The following is a 27,099-nucleotide window of genomic DNA, read 5'->3' on the forward strand; positions in this document are numbered from 1 at the left end:
TATTTTTTGAAAATAGATGACACATGAGAGTTTTCACATTACCTCAGGTATGTAAAACAGGGTACTTTTCTTTCACAGAAGGAGGGTTATATAGCACATATATTTATACTGTAAATCAACATACATTGTATATGTGTATTTTCTCTTAATTTTCTCTTTTCTTCCTCTCTTCTCTCTTTTCTTATTATTTATTTTAATTGCATCTTGTCTCCCTTTCTAAATTCTCTCCTATTTACTGTACTAATATAGTCTGTATATATTTAATAACTCACTATCTATACATAGATAAATAATAGTCTAAAATAATCTAGTTTTAAGGTAGACAAATTGGAATAGTGAACTTAATTAATTGTTATTACATTATTTATTAGAGTAATGATGGTCACTGTTATGCTTATTGGGATTGGGGACATGTTCGTGATTAACTCTGAAATGTTCTATTCATGTACATACGTTCTTTGAATTATTTCCTTTTAGTATTAACAAATACATAATAAAAAAGGAGGGAAAAATGTACTGTTGGTTAATCGAAGTAAAGCTTTCTTCACATTCTATTTGTGTTGCCATAGCAACAGTAAATAACTGCTGCAGTTTCTAAGGACACTGTGAATCTGCAAAGTGCATTTATCCTCACAGATAACAAATAATAAGAAAAAGTAATGTTGTTTAGTTATTAAAATGAAAAACAACCTAAACAAGGTAAAATAAATACATAATAGGATTATTTGTAAATATTTTATGATTTATCCTCACAGGATTACATATTCCTGGAAACACAACTGAAATGTTCCCAAACTACATGTGCACTAAAATGTAGCTGCTTGATTGAAAAGCATTACTCAGTTTAACATGCTGATTTCACAAGATGTCTGCACTGTAAAAGTTACATTTTATATGTTACTTGAAATTGTCAGTCTCTAGTGCACATGAAAAGATGCATATTACTTTTTGAAACATGTTATCTTAGCAGTTACCTCACACTCTGTACAAACTCACTTGGTAACTGATAGCTATTCATTTAAAATATCAGTTTAAATATTAAATGTGCCCTTGAAATGCTATTGACATTTTGACAAAATATAATCTGAATTGTAAAATGAATGACTTGAAAGAAGTGAAGTAATGCATATATTTCAAAGACAGTTCTTGACACTACAGTAAAAGTAAAAATATATATTCACAAAGAATTATTGAAATGTTTTAATCTTCCAGTTAAAATAGCTTACTGTCAACATTTTGCGACATCAGAAAGTTTGAAGAGCTAGGAAATTACTATTCTTTGTCTTTATAATGATTATTAGACAGATGTTAGACTCTGCTTAGTCTAATGAATTGTGACATATGTTCATGAGGAAAAGTGGACTCAGTTACTCACATTGGACTACACATTCCTGGAAACTCAACTGAAATGTCCCCAAATTACTTGTGAATTTAAATGAAACTGCCTGATTAATAATAATAATTTACTTTAACAACCTGAATCCATAAGCTACCTGCTCTATATAGGCTACATTATATATGTCACTTGCATATGACAGTCTCTGGAGCACACGAAAAAATACATATTATTTTTGCAACATGCTATATTTGCACTAACCATACATTCTAAACTAACTCAATTGGCAACTGACAAGTTATTTATTTGAAACATTAGTCTAAATATTAATTGTGCCCTTGAAATATTGTTGCCGTTTTGACAAAACAAAACCTAAATTGAAAAAAGAATGATTTGAAGAAGTGACATATTGTACAGATTTCAAAGACAGCTATTGACACTACAATATAAGTAGAAATGTATACATGCAAGGAAAAATTGAAATGCTTTATACTTTTAGTTAAAATAGCTTATTGTTAACTTTTTGCTTTATCAGAACATTTAAAGAGCTAGGAAATTATTTCTAATTTGTCTTTATAATGTTTACTAAAGTGATGTTAGTCACTGACTTGTTTAATGGATTGTGAGTCATGTACAAGATGGACTACTGAATGGTATTTCTGTTTACCTATGTTTGCTGAATTTCTTTTATTAGTACTGATTTAAAACAAGGGAAAGAAAGGGAAGGGAAATCTCTGTTTTTGGTCAAGGGAGGAGAGGCTTAAGAATATTCTAACTGCCCTGAGAACACTCTAAGATGCTCTAAATACTATTTGATTAATACTTACCTAAGGTAAGTTTTGATTACCATAAAGGTACCTTTACATTCATTCTAGACTTGATGTAATTACCCATTCTGGAAGCAGGAGGTGCCCTATGCAGGATGGGAATTGTCAGGGTGATCATAGTTCATTCTTAGACTCTGCTTTGTAAATATATAAATATGTAAAAGCACTGCACACTAGAATGTAGGGTGTCTCTACTCTGAGTCAGGATACCACTGATAAGCCATGTCTTTTCATAAGTGTAAGTTGAAGTTGGTGAGCTGAAGAGTGGGAAAGTAAAGGAAGACAGTACACCTACATTAAATGCATATTTCATTGGGAATCACTCATTGTCTCCTGTAGAGTCCTTTTAGTCAAATTATTTTAGTAATAATCTATTTGTTGTTGGCTTATTTAGTGTATGTTCCTCTGTTGCATTTAATTTATCCAGAATGATGTATCTGACATGTTTGGGATCTCTTAAGGGTAACTAAATATTGAATATTTTCTAAGTCAACATATTAATTGTTTACACTACTAACATTCCATCCTGATATATAAAATACTATAGAACAATAACAGAATAATATAGAATTTCATATCTCTTAAGAAAATTATCCATATAATAATTTAACATATGGAGCTCAGTTGAAATTGATGGTTAAAGGTATGAGTGATAATCCAATAGATCTATCTTTATCTATTGGATTAGGAATGACTTTCATTCCATGTTTAATGGGAAATTCATATTTACTTGTATTTGATACTTTAGAATTAATGTTTTATAGAAGTACATTTTTAAAGCCTGAGCAGAATTTTACCCTACTTACATTTAAAGAAGAAAGAACATTAAATTACACTCCCAAGTTTGCACACATAAAAATAACATCCAATGTTATCAAAGAATATGGTATAACTACTATGATCAAAATAAAAAAAAGAAGCAAAAAGTTTCTTCCAACAATAACTTGAAATGGATTTAACATTCTTATCATTAAATACTAATGGCTTAAATAATGCAAATAAAAGATCAAACTTACTAAAATATTTAAATCTAAATAAGGCACAAGTAGTATTTCTCCAGGAAATGCATTTTAAGACTAATGATAGCTATATTTGGAACCCTAAGGAATATACAGTCTTAGCTCAATCCTCCTATAGAACAAAGACAAAAGGAGTATCAATTATCTGGAAGAAAAACACAATCACTCCAGAAGTTATTTATAAATATGAAGACAAAGAAGGTCTACTAGCATTTGTTATAATTAAATTTAATAACAGAATATGTACTTTAGCTAATCTACATTGGTTCCCAGGAATTGGAGCAGGAATGGTTAAAAAACACCTAGATTTTATTTCCAACAATTATCAAGGAAATCTTATACTGGGAGGAGACTTTAATTGTACCTTAGAAGCTTCTGAAACCACCAAGAAGTTTTTTTGCATAACAACTATTTCAAAATCATTAAAAATCGATTGATTCATTTCATTTAATTGACAATTTTAAAATAAAAGATGATAAATCCTTATTATTTCCCCATAAAGACCATAAATTTGGAACACAAACCAGAATAGACAAATTATTCTTAGTTCAAGATTTACAAACAAATATCCTCAACTTCTCAATAATTCCATGCCCCTTCTCAGATCATGACTCTCTGATAATGAAGCTCCAAATAGAGTTTAAACCTTTAATCCTGTCAACTAGAATTCCATCATATATCACGAAAATTAAAGAATTCAGACCCTGGATGTTGTCAGAACTACAATTATTTCTTGAAATTAATAATACAACAGAAATCAGTAGAGTCATGGTTTGGGACTCACTAAAAGCGTATTTATTTGTTAAGACCCTTAGCTGGTACAAAAACAAAGTTAGAGAGTGGGAATCTGAATCATTAGACTTGCAAACCAGACTCTTGACAGCAAAATCGAAAAAAATCAGAATTGTCCAGAAGTCAAAAAAGAAATAGAGGAATTAAATAAAAAATATAATGAAATTCTAACACACAAAACTTGTCTAGCCTTGGAAAAATTTAAAATAAACTCATTAGCCACCTCCCCCAGATATCTACATAACTTATTTACAAGAATTAAAATACAATCTAAAGCAAATAACAGTAGTATATATCATGAAAAGAAAGGTAAAAAAGTATTAGATATAAGAGACATCCTTGAAGCATTTTGGTTCCATTATATGGAACACTTCAAACAAGAAGATTTAGATACCAACCAAATAAACTTAGATACAAACCTTATCAATATAAAAAAAAATGCCTGAAAACTTAAAATAGACCTTTTTTTTTAATATGTATTTACTGGGTTTTAATATTCATGATGGTTACTCATTGATTGGTTGGTTTATGATGCACTATGACTGATAGGATAATTTTTGAAAGTTTTTTACTATTTAATGGTTCAATTAATTAAATTTGGTATTATCTGATGAAGTCATTGTGAGGAAAGACGAAAACGCAATTTTTTTGCCAAGAGCGTTAATCTGTGGATTCTTATTACGTTTTGTCCTACTTGGTGTTAATAAACTGTGGAACCTTTGCTGGCGTGTTTCCTGCCTTCGATTTGGTTGCTTTGGACTTTACTTGGTTTAGTTCATTTACTTCTGGTTCACTGGTTTTGTTGTGCATTCCGGATGGAAGGCGGAACACCCAAAGAAGAGATGGGGGAATCACGGAGATTGATAGGTCAACTTACTCAGCTAATTGACCTTTTGACGCCGCTTTGCCAGACGTTCTGCCGGAAGCAAGGAGAAGAGGGTACCAGCGTGTCGGAATGGACCGAATGGTCAACGGGAGTCAAATCCAAAAGAAAACGTCGCAATAGTGGATCTGCACATTGCGACCTTGTAGGAGAAGAACCGAATGGTGAGACTTTTAATCCGGCTCAGACGCCAATGCTTTTGGCGCAAATCGACACTGGAAAGGGGTCGTCCTCCTTGCTGGCTGATACTGGCAATACTCCGGATAACCCCACTAGCAGCCATAGAAGCAAAGGTACTGTCAATAACTCTTTCCACACTTCGTGGAAAAATAATCATATTAATGACTGGTTAAAAATGCCTTTTAATATCCAGTTTAAAAGTGGACAAAAGCAGACCTCTGCTGATGGTACTAGTTATTTTAACAAATTAGACAAACTGTATAAACTCATGATGAAATTTAAAACTTTAACTATAGAAAATGAATACTTAACAGAGTGTATCAATAGGAAAGTGGTTCCTAAGGGTCTCAGAATACACAAGTACCCTAACAATGTTATAGGGGGATCACTTTTTCATCAAGAATTGTTGAAAGTTTTTAATCATTGCGGTCTTGAAATTTTAAAGTTAATTATTCAGGAAAATAATAGAGTGCAGGAATTGTTGCAAAATGAGATAGAGACATTAGATTTATGTATTAAGGAAGACCTTATTTTTCAAATTAGAGAAGAAAGAGACAAATATTACAAAATAAAGGATGATATTGAGTGGAAATGCAGCGAAGTTATTGAAAGGAAAATAAGTAAATTAAAGAGAGATTTACATGAGTATGAGAATAATACCCATTATCCCAAGCCGCCCTTTAAGAAAATTGATTATTATCAGCATTATGTGGATCCATCTTTTGTACACTATGATAATGATGGTAAAGGAAGGGTATATTCAGATTATGACAACGAATTCCCCCCTTTAAGGAGAGATTCTCATAACTCCTATAATAATCAGGATGGATATCAAAATTTTCAAAAAAGGGGGGGGGGAGAAGGGGGAGGGGGGGTATTAGATACAATACACCCAACCCCTGATATTGAACAACATCACAACGCAATTCAAGTTGATGGCATTACACATACTTTTGAGAATTTTACCATTTACAATTTCAGTAGTATTGTTCCTACTGAAACCCATTTTCACTTGTTGAGTAAAGGGTTCAAATTTATTCCAACTGTAAAGGGTGAAATGGTCAATACCATTATAGATGTCAAGCTTTTTCTTAGGAAAATTAATTTTGGTATTTTGTTTGCCTCTACTAATTCAAATAACAAGAGTAATTTACCTCCTCAAGACTCAGTTTTGGTCCGTAGAAGTACATACAACCCACCCCTGCATCCGCAGGTTAAAAATTTCGAAAATATGTTAGAAAACAAAATTAGACAATTTTATGAAGAAAGGGTCATTGAATTTAATCTTTCTAAGCAAGAAAATGAAATTTTGTATGAGTTAAAAAATAACAATGACCTGAGAATAATGAAACCGGACAAGGGTGGTGGGATTGTTCTCATGGACAATATTATATATGAAGGAAAGATGAATTTCATATTAAATGATATTGTAAAATACACCTTAGTCTCACTTAACGAAATCAATTTGGCCTATTACAAAATTGATAATTTATTAAACAACTTATTATATGAAGGATCAATGGATAGAAAAACTTTTGAATATCTATATGTGGCAAAACCAAGAATACCAATAATATTCGGAATACCTAAGGTCCACAAAAACTTGGAAGACCCTCCTTTGAGACCTATTGTCTCAGCGGCAGGGTCCAAAACACTTCCATTGGCAAAATACGTGGACAATAAGGTAAAACATATAAGTACTGAGAATATATACACATTGAAAGATTCATGGGATTTTTTAAGATGCATTGGTCCGGAATTATATAACGAAGACTTACTATTTATTACCATTGATGTCATGGACCTTTTTACGTGCATACCACACAATGAAGGTCTCACTATGTTTGAAGAAATGGTTTATAGAAATACCAAGTTAACACAGGCTGAAAAAAGTATAACTACTGGGTTAGTTGATATGGTAATGAGATATAATTTCTTTACCTTTCAAGGAGAATACTATCAACAAATCCAGGGTACAGCAATGGGCGCAGCCTGTGGGCCCATTTATGCTGATATAGTCCTAGCCAAATGGGAAGAAGATTATATAATCAATTCTGTTTACAATGAATGCTGGACACTGTATCGTCGTTTTCTAGATGACATAGTTATTTTTTGGATAGCAGGAATTGATAGATTCAATGAATTTTTCGATTACATAAACAATTCCACCAATTTCTTAAAATTTACCTATTCCCTTTCAAGAGAAAAATTGCAATATTTAGATGTAGAAATATACAAGACAGCATGTGACTTCGAAACTAAGATTTACAGGAAGAAAAGCTTTTGCAACTCCTTTCTTCACTTCACTAGCGCACACCCCTCACATTGCAAGAGGAATATTGTCAAGGGGCAATTTGTGAGGGGTAGTAGGATGACCAGCGCTAGTGAAGATTTTCTTGCAGAATGCAATTTACTTAGTAAAATGTTTGAGGAAAGGGGTTATCCAAGGGACTTTATAATGAAATTGAGAACTGAGGTGGAATTGGGGAGGGAAACTAAATTTCAGCCAATAAAGGGACAAAAAATTAATAACAACATTATAGTAAATAAGACTACTAACATAGAGAATGAACTAAGATATGAACAGGCTTTAACTATGGAATATAATGTGTCTAATATGAGGGTTAGTGAAATATTTAGAAATGAATGGACTAGGTTCCTAGCCTTATCTGATATAAATGGTATAAATAATTTGATTCCAAAAATTGTATATAGAAATGCTAGGACTATAAAGAACATTTTAGAATCCCAAACCAAACGGAATACAATAAATGAAGGAATAGATGGACAAAAAAGGAAAGGTAGTTACAAGTGTGGTCACTACAACCAATGTGACCACATGTTAAATGCTACTGAAATAATTATCCCTAGTAGGAATAACAAAATAATAAGAAGTAATGGTTTTTATAACTGTAAGACAAAGGGAGTAGTTTATATAAGCATTTGTAAAAAATGCGATTCCTTCTATATAGGAAAAACCGAACGAGTCTTGAGGAGAAGAATATACGAACATTACTATGAGATTTCTAAGGCTAAAGATACCAACGCCTTATATAGACACACAAAAGAATGTAAAGAGGCTACTTTTGATTTTTTTGTTATTGAACAGGTGAAAAAGGATTTAAGAGGAGGTTTATGGGAAGAAAGGGTAGCTTATAGGGAGCTATGGTGGCAAATATTTCTTAATGCCACGAAGAAACCTGGCTTAAATGAAAGTGTATCCATAGCCCCAGTACTCAAATTAAAAGCTGCAGATATTTAGGAGTCAAAAAATATAATGACATACATCTTTTTAAGCTTGTAATATATATAATGGCCAATAGATGGTAGCATTTACTTACAACAAGTAATGGATTTTGCATTAAATTTAAAATAAGGTTTTTTAAACAGGAGCATTGTTTTATATGTACTTTGAAATTGTTGTCCTGCACTTTATATATCTTAGAAAATCAGTTTTAGCATTATATATATAATTAACTTATTTTTAATACATTAATTTATTGAAAAAGTCAAGTAACAAAGTTTTTTTTAATATGTATTTACGGGGTTTTAATATTCATGATGGTTACTCATTGATTGGTTGGTTTATGATGCACTATGACTGATAGGATAATTTTTGAAAGTTTTTTACTATTTAATGGTTCAATTAATTAAATTTGGTATTATCTGATGAAGTCATTGTGAGGAAAGACGAAAACGCAATTTTTTTGCCAAGAGCGTTAATCTGTGGATTCTTATTACGTTTTGTCCTACTTGGTGTTAATAAACTGTGGAACCTTTGCTGGCGTGTTTCCTGCCTTCGATTTGGTTGCTTTAGACCTACAAAAACCTATATCCTAAAAAGAAATTGTTGACAAGATAAAAGAAAGTAAATCTAACAAAGCTCCAGGGATAGATGGTATAATTAATGAAATTTACAAACTCTTCCCTTCAACAGTAATCTCCCTTTTTCATAAAACTTTGCTAGAAGTCCAGTCAGAAGCAAAAATACCACCCTCATGGAAATATTCTCTCATAACACCAATTCTAAAAGATAATAAATCATCAGACCTTTGCACCTCATACAGACCTATATCATTACTGAATAATGATTACAAAATATTCATGTCAATACTAGCTAACAGAATGAAAATCCCACTTTCAAAGACAATTAATGATCAAACTGGATTTTTATATAACAGGCACACACATGATAATATTAAAAGGATACTTACTCTTATAGATTATGTGAATAAAGAAGATAGAGAAACACTTGTAATCGGATTAGACATAGAAAAAGCCTTTAATTCCCTCAACTGGGAATATCTATTTAAAACTTTAGCATTACTTGAATTTCCTCCTCCCTTCATCTTATTACTAAAAACATATATATTAATAACTTAGCCTACATTAAATTAGGTCTTTTTACCTCAGAATCTATCCATATAACAAAAGGTACTAAACAAGGATGTCCCCTTTCTCCTATTTTATTTTCTTTGGCTATAGAAATACTTGCAGAAATAATATGTAATAATCCAAGAATAAAAGGAATAAAAGTCTATGACCAGTACATATCTAAAATAATGCTTTTTGCTGATGATATTTTATTAACCCTATCAAACTCCAGAGAGTCATTAGGAGAGCTAGAAGAAATAATGGAGAAATGTTATAAGATTTCATGTTTACACTTTAATAGGTCAGAATCAAAATTTCTATTTTTAAATAAGAAAAAACAACTACAAGTTACAGATAAATCCATCATAGGAAAACAAAAACTTACGCTAAATTATTTGGGAATAGTGTTATGCAAAAATATAAACGAAACAATATTAATAAATTATAAAAACATTATTGAAACAATAAATATATATATATAGAAAAGTGGAACAAAATTATATTAACTTTTGAAGACAGATTGCAACTAATAAAAATGGTCTTATTGCCAAAAATACTATATGTAGCATTAGCAATACAGTTAATTCCTGAAAGATGCCTTCTTAAAGAAATAAACTCATGTTTAATAAAATTTTTATGGTATCCCAAAAAGAAAAGAGTTGCTCCAACTCATCACATTATACCCTGGAAACAAGGAGGATTGAACTTCCCAGAAATAGGAACATATATAAAAGCATCTGTGCTTAAAACTACAATAGACTGGATAAACCCAAATTATTTTGCCAACTGGAAAGAATTAACAATGGCTATATTAACAAATAAATTTAATCTGTTAAAAAAATGTTTAATAGTAGACAAATCAAACAAACCCTGGTACATACTATGCATAAGTATACAATATGCGTTTATATCACGTTATCGAAAGATGAAAATACCAAACGATATTTCATCAAACCTAAAATATCTAAACCACATAATATCGAACATTCAGAACAGCAAATTTGCTATTCCGTAACACATACACACAACACAAGCACACCTAAAAAATATCAATACACACACATACACTTATAATCCTACAACTTACCCTACACTAAACTATACATACAATACTATCTATCCACGTACCTTAACCTAAACCCTAACCCTAAGGTCTGTCACTATCGCACACTCACCTAACCCATGCCCTAACCCTAACTCACTTAACCCGCCCCTAACCCTATGTCACCTAACCTGCGCGCTAACCCTAACTCACCTAACCCGCGCCCTAACCCTAACTCACATAACCTGCGCCCTAATCCTAACAACCACACAATCGCACACTTACCTGAACCTGACCCGTAAATTTCCACCACAGTGCTGAAAATAGCAAAGCCACAGAACCAGCCAACCAAATTCTTTCCCTAGGAAAGAATTTGGTGTTCTGCAGCTTCGCTATTTTCAGCATTCGCTCAAAATGGTTCAATATTAGAACATTCAAAGTTTTAAAACTTTGATGTTCTGATATAGACCGTACAATATAATATAACAAAACTTTCTTAAACAACACTGATTAATCATTACATCAATTCCTTTAGGAAACATATCAATGCAAACATAGATCTAAAACTTTGGTTTGACCTTTTAACCCCATTTACCATCACTAAGAACTTTCATCACAAAATATATAGGAAAACAATAACCTCCTGGTAACAAAATGGATTCTTATGCTGGTTTCAGTGTGTAAATAAATTAAATGTTTTAGATATATATATGATAAAAACTGCTTACAATATTCCAACATAGGACTGGTTAACCTTACAAAGCATTCTAATGTACACTCAATACTTATGCAGATTAATTAACAATTCCTCATTTAAAGATAGTCAAATCTAATACGTTTTGTGTATGAATTTATATATAATAGTTGTGAAAAGAAAAATTCCATTTCAAATCTATATAAAGAGTTAATAACATCTAAAACAGTTCCCAAACCATCATACTGGCAGTTCTTAACAAAAGGTCAGTCATTGCAGTTAACAGAAGAAATTAAAACTAACATCTTACTATTAGTTAATTACACCTCTAACACATAGTACTGGAAAATATTTAACTGGAAATACTTACATAGAGCATTTTTAACACCAGATAGAATTAAAAAGATCAGTACTACTACAAATGGGTTTTGCTGGAGGTGTGAAAAGTCAAATAAAGTAGACTGGATTCATATTTTTTATGAATGTAATAAAATTAAATCATATTGGAATGGAATCAATCATTTTTTACAATCTGTATTTAACGAATCCTTTACCTTAACTAAAGTATTGATAATTCTAAATGCAAATGAAGGTCCCTACCTGAATAAGACAAATATGTATTTGTTATGGACAATACTCGCTATATCTAGGAAATGCGTAACCAGAAGGTGGAATTCAAATACACCCCTGACCCTAGAAGAAATCTACACTTTACTGAAGACAACTGCATTGATGGAAATAAAAATCAAAGAACTACGAATCTATCCCAGGCCATTGGTAAATAATCCTTGGAAGAAAGTTATATCTTTGTTGGACTCTCTGCAATAATCAATATTGTATCTCTGATAACTGATCTGTTAATTCTATATTTAATAACATACAGTGTATATAATTGAAAGTCAGGCTATTGTAAATAGTGTATATAGTTGTTTAAAATGATATTTAAAAATATTATGTAAATGTTATTTTAATTGAAAATAAAAACAAATATTTGAGAAAAAAAAGAATATGGGGAAGTTCCCCAATGCCCTGGCCAAATTTCCCCTAGTAGTATAAATGCCACCAAGGGTCTACCCTGAAAAGACATTACTAGCATAGTGGGACAAACCAGATCAACAAAAGATACTTAAATTAAAAGCTTTGAAATTAAATCCATATCTCTGTCTTCATTTTAAAAAAAAAAACAAGAAAGCAGTATGCACACAGCCAGTTTTGAGCAGCATTTATGCTAACTGAGAAAGGGAGAAAAACAAGTAATGGAACACCAGAATGGCTGGGAGGGGGGCTGGTCCATTCCCCTGTCTAACACCTCATTTGACCATGATCCCTCTGTGAGTACAGGGCTTAATTCATTCAACCCTACTTTGTGTACTGTGTGATCCTAAGCAAGATTATAATCAGACAATGCTTATGGGCAACTGACAATTTGGGCTAGGCTCCTCAATGGTCCCCAGGAATGCAAGCATAGTAACTACCTATGAACTGCAGCATGATTACAAATGACTACATGAGCATCACGTATTTGTATGATGTGGTGTGATGGCCATGTGAACAAGGCAGAAAACTCCATTATCTCTGAGCTCTAAGTTGTGCCTTTCCCCATATATGGACTATAAGGGTAAAGAGAAACACCAAATCACCTTGTTTACAAAGAACTATCATCAAAAAGAGATGATTATTTCAATTATTGTTGATTTGTTTTGTTTCTGTCTACATAACCGAAAAACAAATGATTTCTCCTGAAGAAAAGTGTGTTGCTACATTTGTTTTTGTTAACTTCTCATGGGTTTTTAAATATGCAGTTATAAAGCAATAAAAGCTTTATGTAACATTTGCTATTTGAAAATATGACAGAACTGCTCACACATGAGTTAATGTGTGATTAGCTCTGTCAGATTTACTTTCACTCTGTACAACAGTGTGTAGTAAACCAGACCATGTGGGCTATATACTGGTTCACCGAAAAGTACTAGGAGTGCAAATATTTAAACATAAACACTTCCATGTTCCATTAACATCTCACCTCTTTTTGGAAGCAAAAGACTTACACTTCCGTTTGAGCCTGATAAGTTGTATCATAAAAAATACATACAAATGCATTTGAATATGTATATCTCAGAAGCACATACTATTGCCATATGCATTACTTCATATATTGATCTTTTATTAGCAGCATTTATTATATGCCATCATTTTAACAGGCATTACAGGATATTTTATTATCAGCACAAAATACTGCATTTGAGTTTGTGAACTCTTAGAATATCTATCTGCCTTTGTAAGTATTGCATATCTAAAACACTTCTGCGATGCGGACATATATTTTTCTGTAGTCTCAGTTGATGATAATGAGATCTTCATAATGTCTGTAGGTGACTAATGACATCTCAGATGGATGTTCTGTACTTATGAACATTTTTGTGAATGTCTTTGAAGACGTCTATCTGCAGAGTTAAAAAAATCTTCAAAACATCAGAAACAAAGCAATTTTGACTAACACTTTTACTTAAAGGCATAATCACTCTGAAAAGATTCCTCAGTTATATTATAAGCATTTTGCTATCTACAGCTTGTACAATAAAATACCTAGATTGCTCGTGTAACTTTAAAGCAATTACTTCTGATTGCTTCTCACTGGAAGCCAGCTGAACTCTCACCTTATCCCCTTTCTTCAAGTCTTACAAAAGTTTAGTATGGATATTATAGTGAGAACTTTCTCATGACTGATTCTGTTTTGGGTCTCACTTGAAACAATTTTGGTTTTCAGGAGTCAGAAAAGAAACTGTGTAGGAAACTTTCCTTTTAATCTAACACCCATAGGTAGCTCAACAGGTGATGAAACAATACTTTGCAGTGGAACATTTTGTATGTTTGAGTAATGGTATGTGAAAATCTACTTAAGAACAGTGACAATGTTCTGCAAATACTTCATTAAATGTTTTATAATCTATACTGCTCTCTAGACTTGATCATTAGACTAGATATACTTGAGCCGAACATTTTATGTTAAAGTAACCATTGGTGCAAAATATTTTAAACTCAGTACTAGTACACTTTGGACCATTATATGATAATCAGAGCCAGATCATAGTCAAATGGGGCCATAGGTAGGGTAATGATCCTGCCCCCCCCCCCACCTGCAGTCATTCCAGTGTCCCTCTCTCTCTATCTCTCTCCCTATGTACCATAAACACTAAGAATCAGGAAATGCACCCTCAAATCGCAAAAATGATGAGGCAATCACAAAGTGCAAAAATCAAACCAATGTGTTCCACAGCAAGGCAGTCCTTTATTAAAAATCTACAGGGTAAAATAAATGCTAAAAGCACCTCAGACTAAGCGTTTTCACCTGTTCTTATTCGGGCATCATCAGAGTCATGCAGGTGCTAACATTATTCACTTTTAAATAGGAAGTTTGTGCTGACATCATATCCTGTGTGTAATGCTGTTTAACAAAGTGAACTAAAATGCAAATATTGAAATGCATATATATAAACTGCATTGTAAAGAAGCTGAGATAGTGTAATGGCTAAAGTCCCAGCTCCAGATGCAGGCGTCCACGGTTCAAGCCCCACACCTGTTTGCAAGCAATAAATAACTTATTACAATCTCTGCAATGTTGTAACACTTACACATATTCATATAAAACATCCACAATATAAACATATATCAACATTTTAATAATTAAACTTGTTTTAAAACCTATATTACTAAAACAATTAATAAGACATTGCATTGCTTGTACATAAATGTTTATATATATTCCTGACTGTCTTGCCTACATGAAATAAAGGACAAGATATACAGGTAGCAATGTAAACAACACATTTTGTGTTGCAGTTGCAATGACCAAGACACTGCAGATTCCTGTCATATGAATCAGTTTGGACATATGGTCCAGCATTAATGAATCTGCAAGTTAAACAAAAGCCACATTTGTACATTTTAGATGTAAAATTAATCTTAAGCATGTCTTTGTCCCTTTCTAAAATTTCTTTGATATTTTTACCCCTGCTATATACAATTCTGGGTTCCGAACCTAGGCAAGACAGTCAGGAAGTTGCACGACAAGATTATGGAACATAATAGGGACATGAGGAATAGAAAGCTAACTACTGCTTTATACAAAAAACATAAGTAGTCAAAGTGAAGCAGCTGGATTGGACCCACTCACCAAAAATGGATGACTCAGCAGTAAAAATCACAAAACCACTTTAATCGAATCAGTACATAAATCCAGGAACAAAACGGATAAGCTCTTTTGTCTAGATAACTGTTGTATGACAAAGTCTAGATTAAAGCATAAATGCTTCCTTTTATACAAACCAAACAGGAAGTGACATAATTCAAAATTGACAGTGAGCTAATCGAAGGAAGGGCACTCAGCAAACTCGGAGCTACAATATATAACATTAAGTATCCTGTTTTTTGTTTATTTTGTTCTTTATTTCTTTGTTGTTTATAGCACTTTGTGTACTGTGTATTTTTTCTAGCTAGTTTCACTGTGTGTGAGGTATTAACTGGAAATTGTCCACTCTTATTAAGCATCTGTTGGGTTGTTTGTTTATGATAACTTGTTGCAGTTAAACTTTTTTTTCTAGTGGCTCCTTTAGCTGTTTAAAACTTTCATTTAAAGGCTCACTGCTGCTTTTCAGCTGTGAGTAACATTTCTGCAGTTTGTTCTAAGTAGTGGGGATATTTGTAGCATTTCCATATTCAGGCTTGTATTTGGGCCTAGTGTTTGTAGAGGCTGTGTGTCTGAGCACATAATTCAGGGACATCTTGTTTTAGCCAAAGCCATCAGGCATTTCAGTGAGAGAGAATTGTTTGAGGTCATTGGCTGACTGAGGTCTCCTGGACTACAGCTTAGACTAAGCACCTCATTGGTTCTTTTGAGATTTATTTCTTAAAAGCTGTCTCAGGTTTCAACTTTCTGTTACCTAAGAAGCTCAGTTGTGAGGGTTCAGCCATTTTACAGTGAGCTAATCGAAGGAAGGGCACTCAGCAAACTTCTGCAGTTTGTTTCCCACCCTCCCTCCCTGTTGGTATAGTGTTTTTTATAGTTGGTGGCTTTGCAGTTGCCCGCCCCTAGTGTAAATTTGATCTGGGACCCTCCTCCCAGTCTAGTGTCATTACCTCATTCTACCCAGTACAGGGAGAGCATTTGAGAAGGCCAATCAGCTTAGTTTCTGCTACTCCTTTCTCTCTTTCCTTTCTCTCTTTCCAAAAAAAAAAAAAATGTATCTGCTTTTTCTGTATTTGTGTTTTTTCCTACTTTATTTTGCTTTTGCGTCATCTTAAAAGTACTCAATTGTATTTATTACTGCTTGGTGTAACTCATTGTAAGCCTTTTAGTTTAAGCACCTGGGCTTCAGACCAGTTTTACATTAGGAAGGTTTGTGGTCTGCACTGTAGTGGCAGAACAGGTAGCTTACATCCTTCTAAGTTGGGAACTGCTGATTGAGGGCTCAGTGTCTGTTATTCTAAAAGTGTATTAATTCTGGTTTAAGCACTTGGGCTTGAGGCCAGTTATTTTACATTAAGAGGGTTCGTGTTCTGCACTCTTGTGGAAGGAGAGGCTGGACTCTGTCCTTCTGAGCTGGGAATTTCTGGTTAAAGCTTATAGTGCCTGCATATTTGAACTGCTTCTTACTGAAATTAGTACACCTCGTTTGCTGTAGCATAGACTAGATCCAGGCCTGCTGAATCTAGCTTTGTTTGTATAACTTGAGCACTAATCCAGGCATTCTTTAAAGTATTCAGTTGTATTTATTACTGCTGGTAGTAACTTGATTAAAGTGTAGCTATCATTTCTAAGTCTTTTGGATTAAGCACTTGGGCTTCAGACCAGTTGTTTTACATTAGGAAGGTTTGTGGCCTGCACTGTGGTGGCAGGACAGGTAGCTTACATCCTTCTAAGTTGGGAACTGCTGATTGAGAGCTCAGTGTCTGTTATTCTAAAAGTGTATTAGTTCTGGTTTAAGCACTTGGGCTTCAGGCCAGTTATTTTACGTTAAGAAGGATTGCGGTCTGCACTCTTGTGGGAGGAGAGGCTGGACTCTGCCCTTCTGAGCAGGGAATTTCTGGTTAGAGGCTTATAGTGCCTGCATATTCTAACTGATTCTTACTGAAATTGGTACACCTTGTTTGCTGTAGCATAGACTAGATCCAGGCCTGCTGAATCTAGCTTTATTTGTATGCTTGTTGTTTGTTTATTTCCCTGAAATGCTAATTCCACCTAAAACGCGGCCTTTTAGCACTTCTGTGGATCCCTAGTGATATCTGCATTGCTTACTGTACTTATTTCCTTGTTTCACTTGAAAGAAAGTTACTGTTTGTCATTTTGCATTTAAGTTACCTGTAACACATTGCATTTAAGTTACCTGGCACTTGCTCACTAAAGCAATTATATAAGTCAGCTCTAAAAATTAAAAGCACTACACCCTCACAAACTCCCCTTGAGTACCTTGTTCCCCATTGGCCCTTTTTTCAATTATAAAGGAATTCCCAATACTATTCTAGCATGTCCAAAGGTCAGTTGTCAATCTCCTCTCTGGTCCAGCTGGTGAATCTGGGAATCTTGAGGCAATGTTACAACTGCCTCATGTACACAGACAACCCTCTCCTCCTCCCAACAAATTCCAACACATGTGAGAGATGCAACCATATAGCCAAACTGGAGGCTAAGCTCTCTCAACTCAGTACTGGCATAACCAGTCAGGAGGAGAAGGAAACTGCACTCACTACAATTCCAGTCTCACATAGACCTACCACGACAACAAACCAAACACATAAACACACAAAAACATACTCGGAGGCTCTAAATAAAAATCTGCCTAAGCAGCTGAGACCTCCAAAGCAGATACCCAAGCAACCGCTACCCCAAAACAAAACACGTGCAACACATAGCTCACAAAGCCAGTGTGCCGAACAGTCACAGCCCTTAAGGCTAAACAACACACCTGATACACTTGTAATAGGTGACTCTATCGTCAGGCACACTGACGTCCCGCTCACCAGGCTGAACAAGGAGAAGGTCACAGTGAGCTGCCTGTCGGGCGCTAGGATCCGCCACATAACACAAGCACTCAGGTCACTCCAAGGCAAGTACAAATATGACTCAGTCATTGTCCATGCTGGTGTGAATGACCTGAGACGCACCTCCCTGGACTACATGAAAAGAGACATAGAGGAGCTCTCTGAGCATGTAGCCCAGGCCGGCATGACCCTGACCTTGAGTAGCATCTTACCCTCACCAAGAATGATGCCACAATATGAAGACAAGATGATCAATTTCAACAATTGGCTTAAGTGTTGGTGTCATTCAAAGTGGATCAATGCCTGTCAGCCTGGGATGACATGCTCGACAAGCCACGATGCTTCGCTAGGGACGGCTTGCACCTGTCACCCCTGGGCTTTGGATATTGGCAAAGGCTCTTGCTACCCCATAGTGCCTTCTTTGGGCAAGGCTCAAAAGACAAACCCACCTCCATAGGTATCACAAGGGATAAGAAACTAAGAGTAATGCTACTCAACGCCAGAAGTCTAAACCTCAAGATGCACACACTCGAAACTCTCCTTAGCATGGAGAACATCGATATCTGTGCAGTAACAGAAACCTGGTTCAAGGGTCCCGAGAGCACCCCAGCACTACCAGGTTATACCTCATACCATGCTTTTCGGCCCCAAAACTTGGACCGAACCATAAAAGGAGGGGGAGTATCAATATTCGTCAAAGATACCCACACCTCCAGGTTGGTGGCACAGCACGAAGCATCAGAGACTATCCATGTGCAACTAACTGTGGGTAAAACTGCCTTTCAGTTTATAGCCTGCTACAGACCACCCTCCCAAACACAGGAACCCCACTTGGCCTTCCTGAGAATACTGGAAAATATGAAGGTCTCTCCAAGCACCATTATATTGGGCGACTTCAACTACCCAAACATAGACTGGGAACATTACTCTAGCTCCAACACCCTAGACCAAAGGTTCCTAGAATTTATAAACTCAAATGCTATGGAACAACTTGTTACCACTCCCACAAGAGGGGAAAACATACCGGACCTGATCATCACCAACATGGGGACACTATGCTCCAGACCAGAAGTGTATCCCTCACTGGTAAGATCAGACCATAAACTAATCTCACTGGATATTCACATCCCGACCCCACCCCCTGCCCAGAAAACCACAGTGAAAATCTTCTCTAAAGCAAATTTCACACGCCTCAAAACCGAGGCGAAATCCTTCAAAGCCCCCGGGCCTGTGGAAAATACGGCCCAGACCGCAGAATCCTTTATAAGTGCATTCTATGAACACCTTCAGGAATGCATGGATCATGCAATCCCAAATAAAACCAAGACCCAATCCTCCAAAGGCAGACGTCCTGTCTGGTGGACCCCAGCCATAAACAAACTATACAATAGAAGGAGGAAGCTACTACATGATAGAGCAAAATCCCAAAAAGGGAAGGCATCTCTGATCAGTATTAGCAAAAAACTACGGGCACTCATAAAATCATCTAAGGCCAGCTTCGAGAGAAAAATTGCACAGGACACTAAGGATAATCACAAGGCTTTCTTTAGTTATGTTAGGAACCTGGGTGGGAATTCCCAGATATGCTCAGAATTAGTCCAAAATGACAAAAAATACACCGAGCCCACTGACATTGCCAACATCCTAGCTGACAGGTTCAGTGCAAACTTCTCCCCCCTCTCCCCTCCAAAAGGGCAAATATCTATCCCAACAGAGTGCTGCCCCCCTGACATCTCAGATGCTCAGGTAAGAGCCGCCCTCTCCAAAGCAAAAAACACAGCATCAATGGGACCAGATGGTGTCCCGGGCTGCGTCCTACATGAACTCCAAGAAGAGCTAAACCCAAACATAAAACTACTGTTCAATCTTAGCCTTACTACAGGATATGTACCCAAAGAGTGGCGTACAGCAACAGTGGTCCCTCTCCACAAAGGTGGTGCCTCAACGGATCCTGGAAACTATCGCCCCATAAGCCTGACTAGCTTGGTCTGCAAAGCTATGGAAAGGATCATCATGGACCTCATAAATAAAGATATTGGGGACCTACAGACACTGGATCCTATCCAGTTTGGCTTTGTTAAGGGCAGATCCTGCCTCTTAAACCTGGTCAATTTCTTTGAAACAGTCACCAAGGCCATTGACGAGGGGAAGGTGGTCCACACAGCCTACCTGGACCTCGCAAAAGCCTTCGATACAATACCCCACTCGGGCATTATAGATAAGCTCACCAGCTTAAATATAAACCCCTATGTCACTAGATGGGTTGCAAACTGGCTCAAGGACAGAACCCACATGGTTAGAATTGCTGGAGCCATGTCAGTCTCCAAACCAGTTACAAGTGGCGTCCCACAAGGCTCAGTCCTGGGACCTCTCTTGTTCGGTATATATTTCTCGGCTGTACAGGCCAACACGGAAGGACTGTGGCTGACCAAGTTCGCAGATGACTGCAAACTGGGCGCCATAATCAACTCTCCAGCCGACACAAGCATCCTCCAAAAGGGCCTCATAGAAACAGACAACTGGTGCCAGAGCCATGGCCTCAAGCTAAATGCCAAAAAGTGTATAGTCATCCCCTTTGGCAAAAACAAAGTGCCCACAAATTACCACATAGGTGGTAATCCATTAAGTACAGAAGAAGTCATTAGGGACCTGGGGACCCAAGTTGATAGCAATCTCTCATTTGACAACCATATGGCCAAAGTGGTTAGAAAAACATTTTATATAGCCCACCTAATCATGAAGGGATTCACATCTAGATCAGGGGAGGTCATCGTACCTCTTTACTCATCCCTCATCAGGCCCATAATTGAGTACAATGCCTCTTTTGGGATGTACCTTACCAGACACCTGCAGCAACTGGAAAGACCCTAAAAGTACCTCACCAAGAGGATCAAAGGGCTCAAACAGATGCCATATGCTGCCCGGTTAAAGAAACTCCAGCTCTACTCAGTGGCATACCGCCTGCTCAGAGGCGATCTGTGCCGATGTATAAAGCCATGTCCAACCCGGAATTAATGGACATGCTGCACCTCAGAAAATCCAAATCCCATCGAGCTACGCGCTCGAGAGACTTGAACCTCAGCACTGAAATAAATAGGACATGCTGGAGGGACAGATTCATAACCCAGAGGCTCCCTTCACTCTGGAATAAAATCCCAGTCCAGGTTAGGCAGAGTCCCACATTGACTCTCTTCAAGAGGAATCTTGATGAGTGGATGGGAGATCATAGGTTTACCCCGGCTATCACTTCTGTGTCACTGTTAGACAGAGGCACAGTATACTAACCTCAAAAAAAGGCATAGCAAAATTAATTTAAAATGGGTGGCGAAAGCCAAACACACTCTGGCTAGGCTTATAAATGCCCTAGGGCAGATAGCCTAGTATGAACCTATGAACCTATGAACCTATTAGGGCAGATAAATGACTTTACATTAAATATTCATGGGATGAATACATTAAAATGAAATCTTAAATAAAGCATTGGAGAGGTAATATGACCTCCCAAATAATTACTGTTTAATATACCATGGTACACACACAGACATCATATTATTTTACATGATTTTAAATTTTTTTTATTCTATTTATTACATACCATCAGTCTTTTTATAAATTTGTAATTTCATTTTTTATTTAATGCATTTAAATTGTATTTATATTGCTGTGGGGGGTTTGTGTCCTGCAGTCTGTTGCTTTATTTAGAATTTCATTTTAATTTATTCATCTCATGAATATTTAATGTAAAGTCATTATCTGCCCTAATCAATTTTGAATTATGTCATTTCCTACTTGGTTTGTATAAAAGGAAATATTTATGCTTTAACTGTTGTCTGATGAAGTCTACTTTATAGACTCTGAATAAGAACAGGTGAAAGTGCTTAGTCTGAGGGGCTTTTAGCATTTAACGTGTGGATTTTTAATAAAGGACTGCCTTGCTGAGGAACACGTTGGTTTGATTTTTGCATTTTGTTTACCATAAACACTATTCAAACCTGTCAGCATGCATAATATTGTCATCTATAGTTTTACAATGATTACAGTGATTTGCATTTAATTTGCAACCTTTATTTAAAATTTTACAGCACAAATACCAATGGCCATTTGCTAAAGAAAACAGTCGCACATTCAAAACAGATGTAGCATCAGCAAAAGTAAAAGCGCACATTGTTTGAAAAATGTATTAGAATTCTTTCATTAAAATTGCATTTGGCCAGGGGCTGATTAAGTGTTCCTTGGTCCCTGGGCTGCTTTCATACCACAGGCCACTTGCACACATTTTTAGGACCATACATAAATGTATGTGTTAAGTGATTCACCTTTCAGATTGTTTTAAATTATATTACTTGTTAAATACAGCAAAACTTTTTACAGTGTGGTTTAAATTTGTAGTTTTAAGGATATTTTTCTAGTAAGCAGTGAAACAAAATGTATGAACCACTAATGACAAAAGTATAAATTTCAGAAGATTTTAACCTTAAAATGTCATGATAACTGCTACCATTATAATGCATCAATATCTGTTCTGTACTCAACAATTATAGCCATATCTGATTATAATAAAATGGCCACAGTAAAATATTCTAGTTTGCTATACAGAAATGTACACTAATCCTACAAAGATAGACAAATGACTTAACTTTCAACTCAGCAACATCACTCATTTTTATCTACAGACATCCCCCAATCACAGCAGTTATAGCTATTTTCGTAACTGCATCCTTCTCAGATGTCTGTGTCAAAAATTAATAAGAATGATAATGACCAAAGTCACATATTTCAAATTTGTTTTGCACAAACTTCCATAGGCAAAGTCTGCTTGCACCCTCATGGGGGGATCCCTGACACTCCAAACTTAAATAAGCATGCTCCAAGATCGCACAGCCTTGGAGAAAAATTAATTCTTCGCTATTGCTTAAAGTAATTTCAGCTAAACATTTTTAGTAAAGTTGCATCCAAGCAAGCTGCCTTCAACAAACTGACACATTCCTGTTTCATACATCCATGCAGTTAGATGACAGTACTGTTTATACATAATCATGTTATGAAGCATGGCACATACCACAACCATCATGTTGAATGTTTGAGATCCACTGGGTGTGTCTAAGCAGCAAAATTGTACCTTAATCTGCCCATCCATATGTACAATTATTGTATGCGTCTTGGTATACGCAGTGCTGTAACATGTTTCTGCCATAGTTTCAGAGTTGTGCTTGGGGGAAATCAGCTAGACTACAAGGAGGTAGCCAGCATCATCTATAAAACACTTTTTTGGAGGGTGAGGAGAATGTCTACTTGCACAGTGTGTACAATTTCAGCATTTATTCTGCACACTTACCAACTCAATGGCTCTCTGGGAAATAATGCCAAGAGTGGACATACTTATCAGAGATATGCCACATGTGGAATCATGTGAACTGCCAGGAGTCTCTCTGCCAATACACACACGTACATGTGCCATCACACACACACACACACACACACACACACGTACACTAGTCCAGCAAAGCCAGATTAAAGGCTGCTTGAAAAATGATAAAGTATTTTCATTCAGAAAGAGTTCCCCACCAACAGTTATCGCTGCTTTGTTAGTGGTGTAGTCTCATTATTATGAAGAAACAAATAACATGTACTTTATCTGTAGGTTTGGATGAACTATATGAACCCCTAAAAAGATCACTAGAATCATATCATAAAATCTGGCCAGGCATGGCAAACTTTAAATAGAACAGCATTTACGACAGCACAAGAAATATTAACCACCTGACAAAATATGTTAAGTCAATATGCACAATCTCTGCAGAAGTAAAAGTTATCTGAGTAATTCTATATTTAAGAGAATGATTACTAATGCAGAGGTTGCTGCTGGCAAACAACTTTGCATTTCAGTGCTTCACCTACAATGCATTGTCTGCCACACTTGGAGAATAAATTGCCTGTGTTGCATTAAAAAATGATGTGCTAGTGATATTGCCATAACATTTCCTGAACTAAATCAGTTATGCATTAGAGGATGTCTGGCAAACAAAAGACAACACGTTCATAGTTACTAGGCATGCAGTCCAGTAGATGATTAACAAGCATAGCCCAAAGTCCTCAGTTGCTCCAAAGCACTAAGTGACTTGGTCAACGTCACACAATAGGTAAATAAAGGTGGAAAGATTCAAGCACTATACCCATGCCACAGGAAGAAGTCCATTAGTAAGTTGGAGCTTTATTCCTCTACACTAACTTCCAGCATAACAGTTTTAACTAAATACAGAAATCCTTTACAATCAGATTTTGAAAAAATTGTATCACAGTAATATGTAGCAATGACTACATAATGGATGCTGAAGATCTCATTGTTCTGATCATCGCTTCAAATAATACAGACTGTATGTTCTGACAAACATCAACCCTTTGCAGCTGCTGAAAGCTGAAAGAAAGCAGTGCAAAAATATATTACTAAAATGCAACATAGTTAGATTGTATGACACAACCCAAGCCTATTGATGAAATAATTCATTTTTTAATGCAATGAATAAAACAAAACAATTACAGGCAATATAAATGATGTAACAGCTTTTGCTCAACAACCCACAGTTCATACAAAAATCAAAAATATTACTGCATATAGCAAACTGTTTTTGTTTTTTGTTTTTTTTTTTTTGGGGTGGAGGTGGTCTTGCAGGACACCTACATCTCATTTTTGTCCTCCCTATCTCTTCTCTATCATTAAGCATAGCTATCCCTTCGGACATCACTCAGTACCAGGTCTGACTTGAATGACTGATAATGCTGTACTGATTCAGCATACATCTGCAGAGTCAACAGAGCTGGATAATGCCCACATAGGGCCCTATGCAGGGTAATGTATCAGGCCCCCACCAGCCATGCCAATATATCCCATTACTTGTCTCTCTCTCCTCAGTTACCATAAACACTGTTCAAACCTCTCAGAGTACATACTATTTCTCCTTTCTATTTACAGTCACACAGATATGGATTTTATTTAAAAGTTTTATTTCAAATTTTACAGAAAAAACACTGATAGACATTTTCTAAAAAAGCAAAACACTCTCACATTGCATGGGACTGCATCTGGCAACCCATTAAACTCAAGAGACATACTGGGCTTCATACATAGCTAGAATATTGTAAAGTACTAATTAATGTCTATGTGAAGGTTGCACAATTCAAAATACAAATATATAATGGAACCACTCAAAGCTGTAAAACACCTGGGACAACCCACTGGGCATAATGTCCCTTTTCAGAAGCAATCCAGGAGTACTGTCTGGTGAGATGACTTGGCAAAGTTACACAGAAGACAAATGAAGTTTGAGAAAATCAATCCATGTGCTACAGGAAGCAGCTGTTTAACAGCTCATAGCCTTACTCATCTGCCCTAAGTGCTAGACAAATTGTTGAACCCCAAACATGGTGCATTAAACTCTTGCATGCTTGCAAAAAAAAAAAAAAAACTGATGAAAATGGTCATTTCATTTCCCAAACAGAATTTCCAAGTAAACAAAAGCAGACAAATAAATTAATAAATTAAAATGTATTCATAGTTAAAATATTAACATAATACTCAGACTTCATGGTGTCCAATTTATTTGCAGCTAAATAATAAGACTGTCAACATTAAGCAAACTATCACATTTAAAGAATATGGCTCATGTAATGATGTTCCTGTGTACTACAATCAATTTCCTTCCTTTACACCACAACTACTCTAATTCATATGTGTTAGTTATTAAGCATGCACTCCAGGGGACTGTGGGAGAATGTAGCCCAAACTTCAAGTTGGTCCAAAGGACTGTATGGTTAAGTGACTGCTCAAGGACAGGTCATAGATATGAGGCGACATCAGTGATGTTCTGCAAAACTGAAGACAACTAAACGTAGACTATTCTGAGTCACTTAAACGTTATCAGCACAAAAGATTTTTCATTAGCATTTATGTTGTGAACCATACAAACTGAGAAACTCTAATGACTGATATTGACTGACTATAATCCTCGGTGATTTACTAACAGGAATAAAAGTTAATAGAGGTCTGGCAGTTAGTGAGAAGGATTAAGGCTTTTGTCTCTTGTAGCCAGGGTACAGGGTTTGAGTCTGTGTGACTCTCAGTAAGTCACTTTACTAAACAGCCCTCTCAGACTGGGCATTACACACGCCCACAAGTGTCTTTTAGCAAAGCAACAAAAGTCATTTCCTCTCCCACAGTACACTGATAGCAAATAAAAAAAAATCCATCATGCTCTACAAATGTTAACTTCTTGTACTTAGTACAAGTGCTCGCCCATTCCGCTGTGATATTAAATCTTGCAACAGTTTGTGCAAACTTTCTCATTTGCTCTGCATGGTAGCTCCACTGTCATGGGCTTAACAGCTGAAAGCATCTGTCAATGAAAAGGCTGGAGCTGTTGCAGCCAAGCAGGAAATCTTAAACCAGCAGCATTTGTCCAGTGTTCTGACACCAAGCAAAGCATGAAAGCATTTTTTTTTTCTTTTCTAGTGGTGTAGGAAAATTTTTTTTTTAATTAATGTTATATGGCTAGGCACCCATAATCGGGCCTAAATTGCTTATTACCAGATTCAGCCTTGATAACAACCACATCTAGAATACTATCACATAACAGCATTGACTTAAATATACTGATTGTGAATTTTTATAGTGTCAGTTAACTCTGTCACTTCTAAAAAAATATTCAAATCACTTTTATTTCTACCAAAAGTGAAATAAACAAATACATCTCATTCTTGCTCCATGGTCTACCCAGTACTGAACAAAGCAACATAGCACATCACAGATTACTGCTGTCAAACTTACTGCACAGGTTTGGCATTCTTGCTCTGTTACTACAGACATTAAAAGACAAGCTAGCAGACCATAAGATCTTACTGTACATTTGAGTATATGAAG

The sequence above is a fragment of the Protopterus annectens genome, chromosome 2.part1, assembly GCF_019279795.1.
Source record: "Protopterus annectens isolate FY-2018-M chromosome 2.part1, PAN1.0, whole genome shotgun sequence".
NCBI classification, from domain to species: Eukaryota; Metazoa; Chordata; order Ceratodontiformes; family Protopteridae; genus Protopterus; species Protopterus annectens.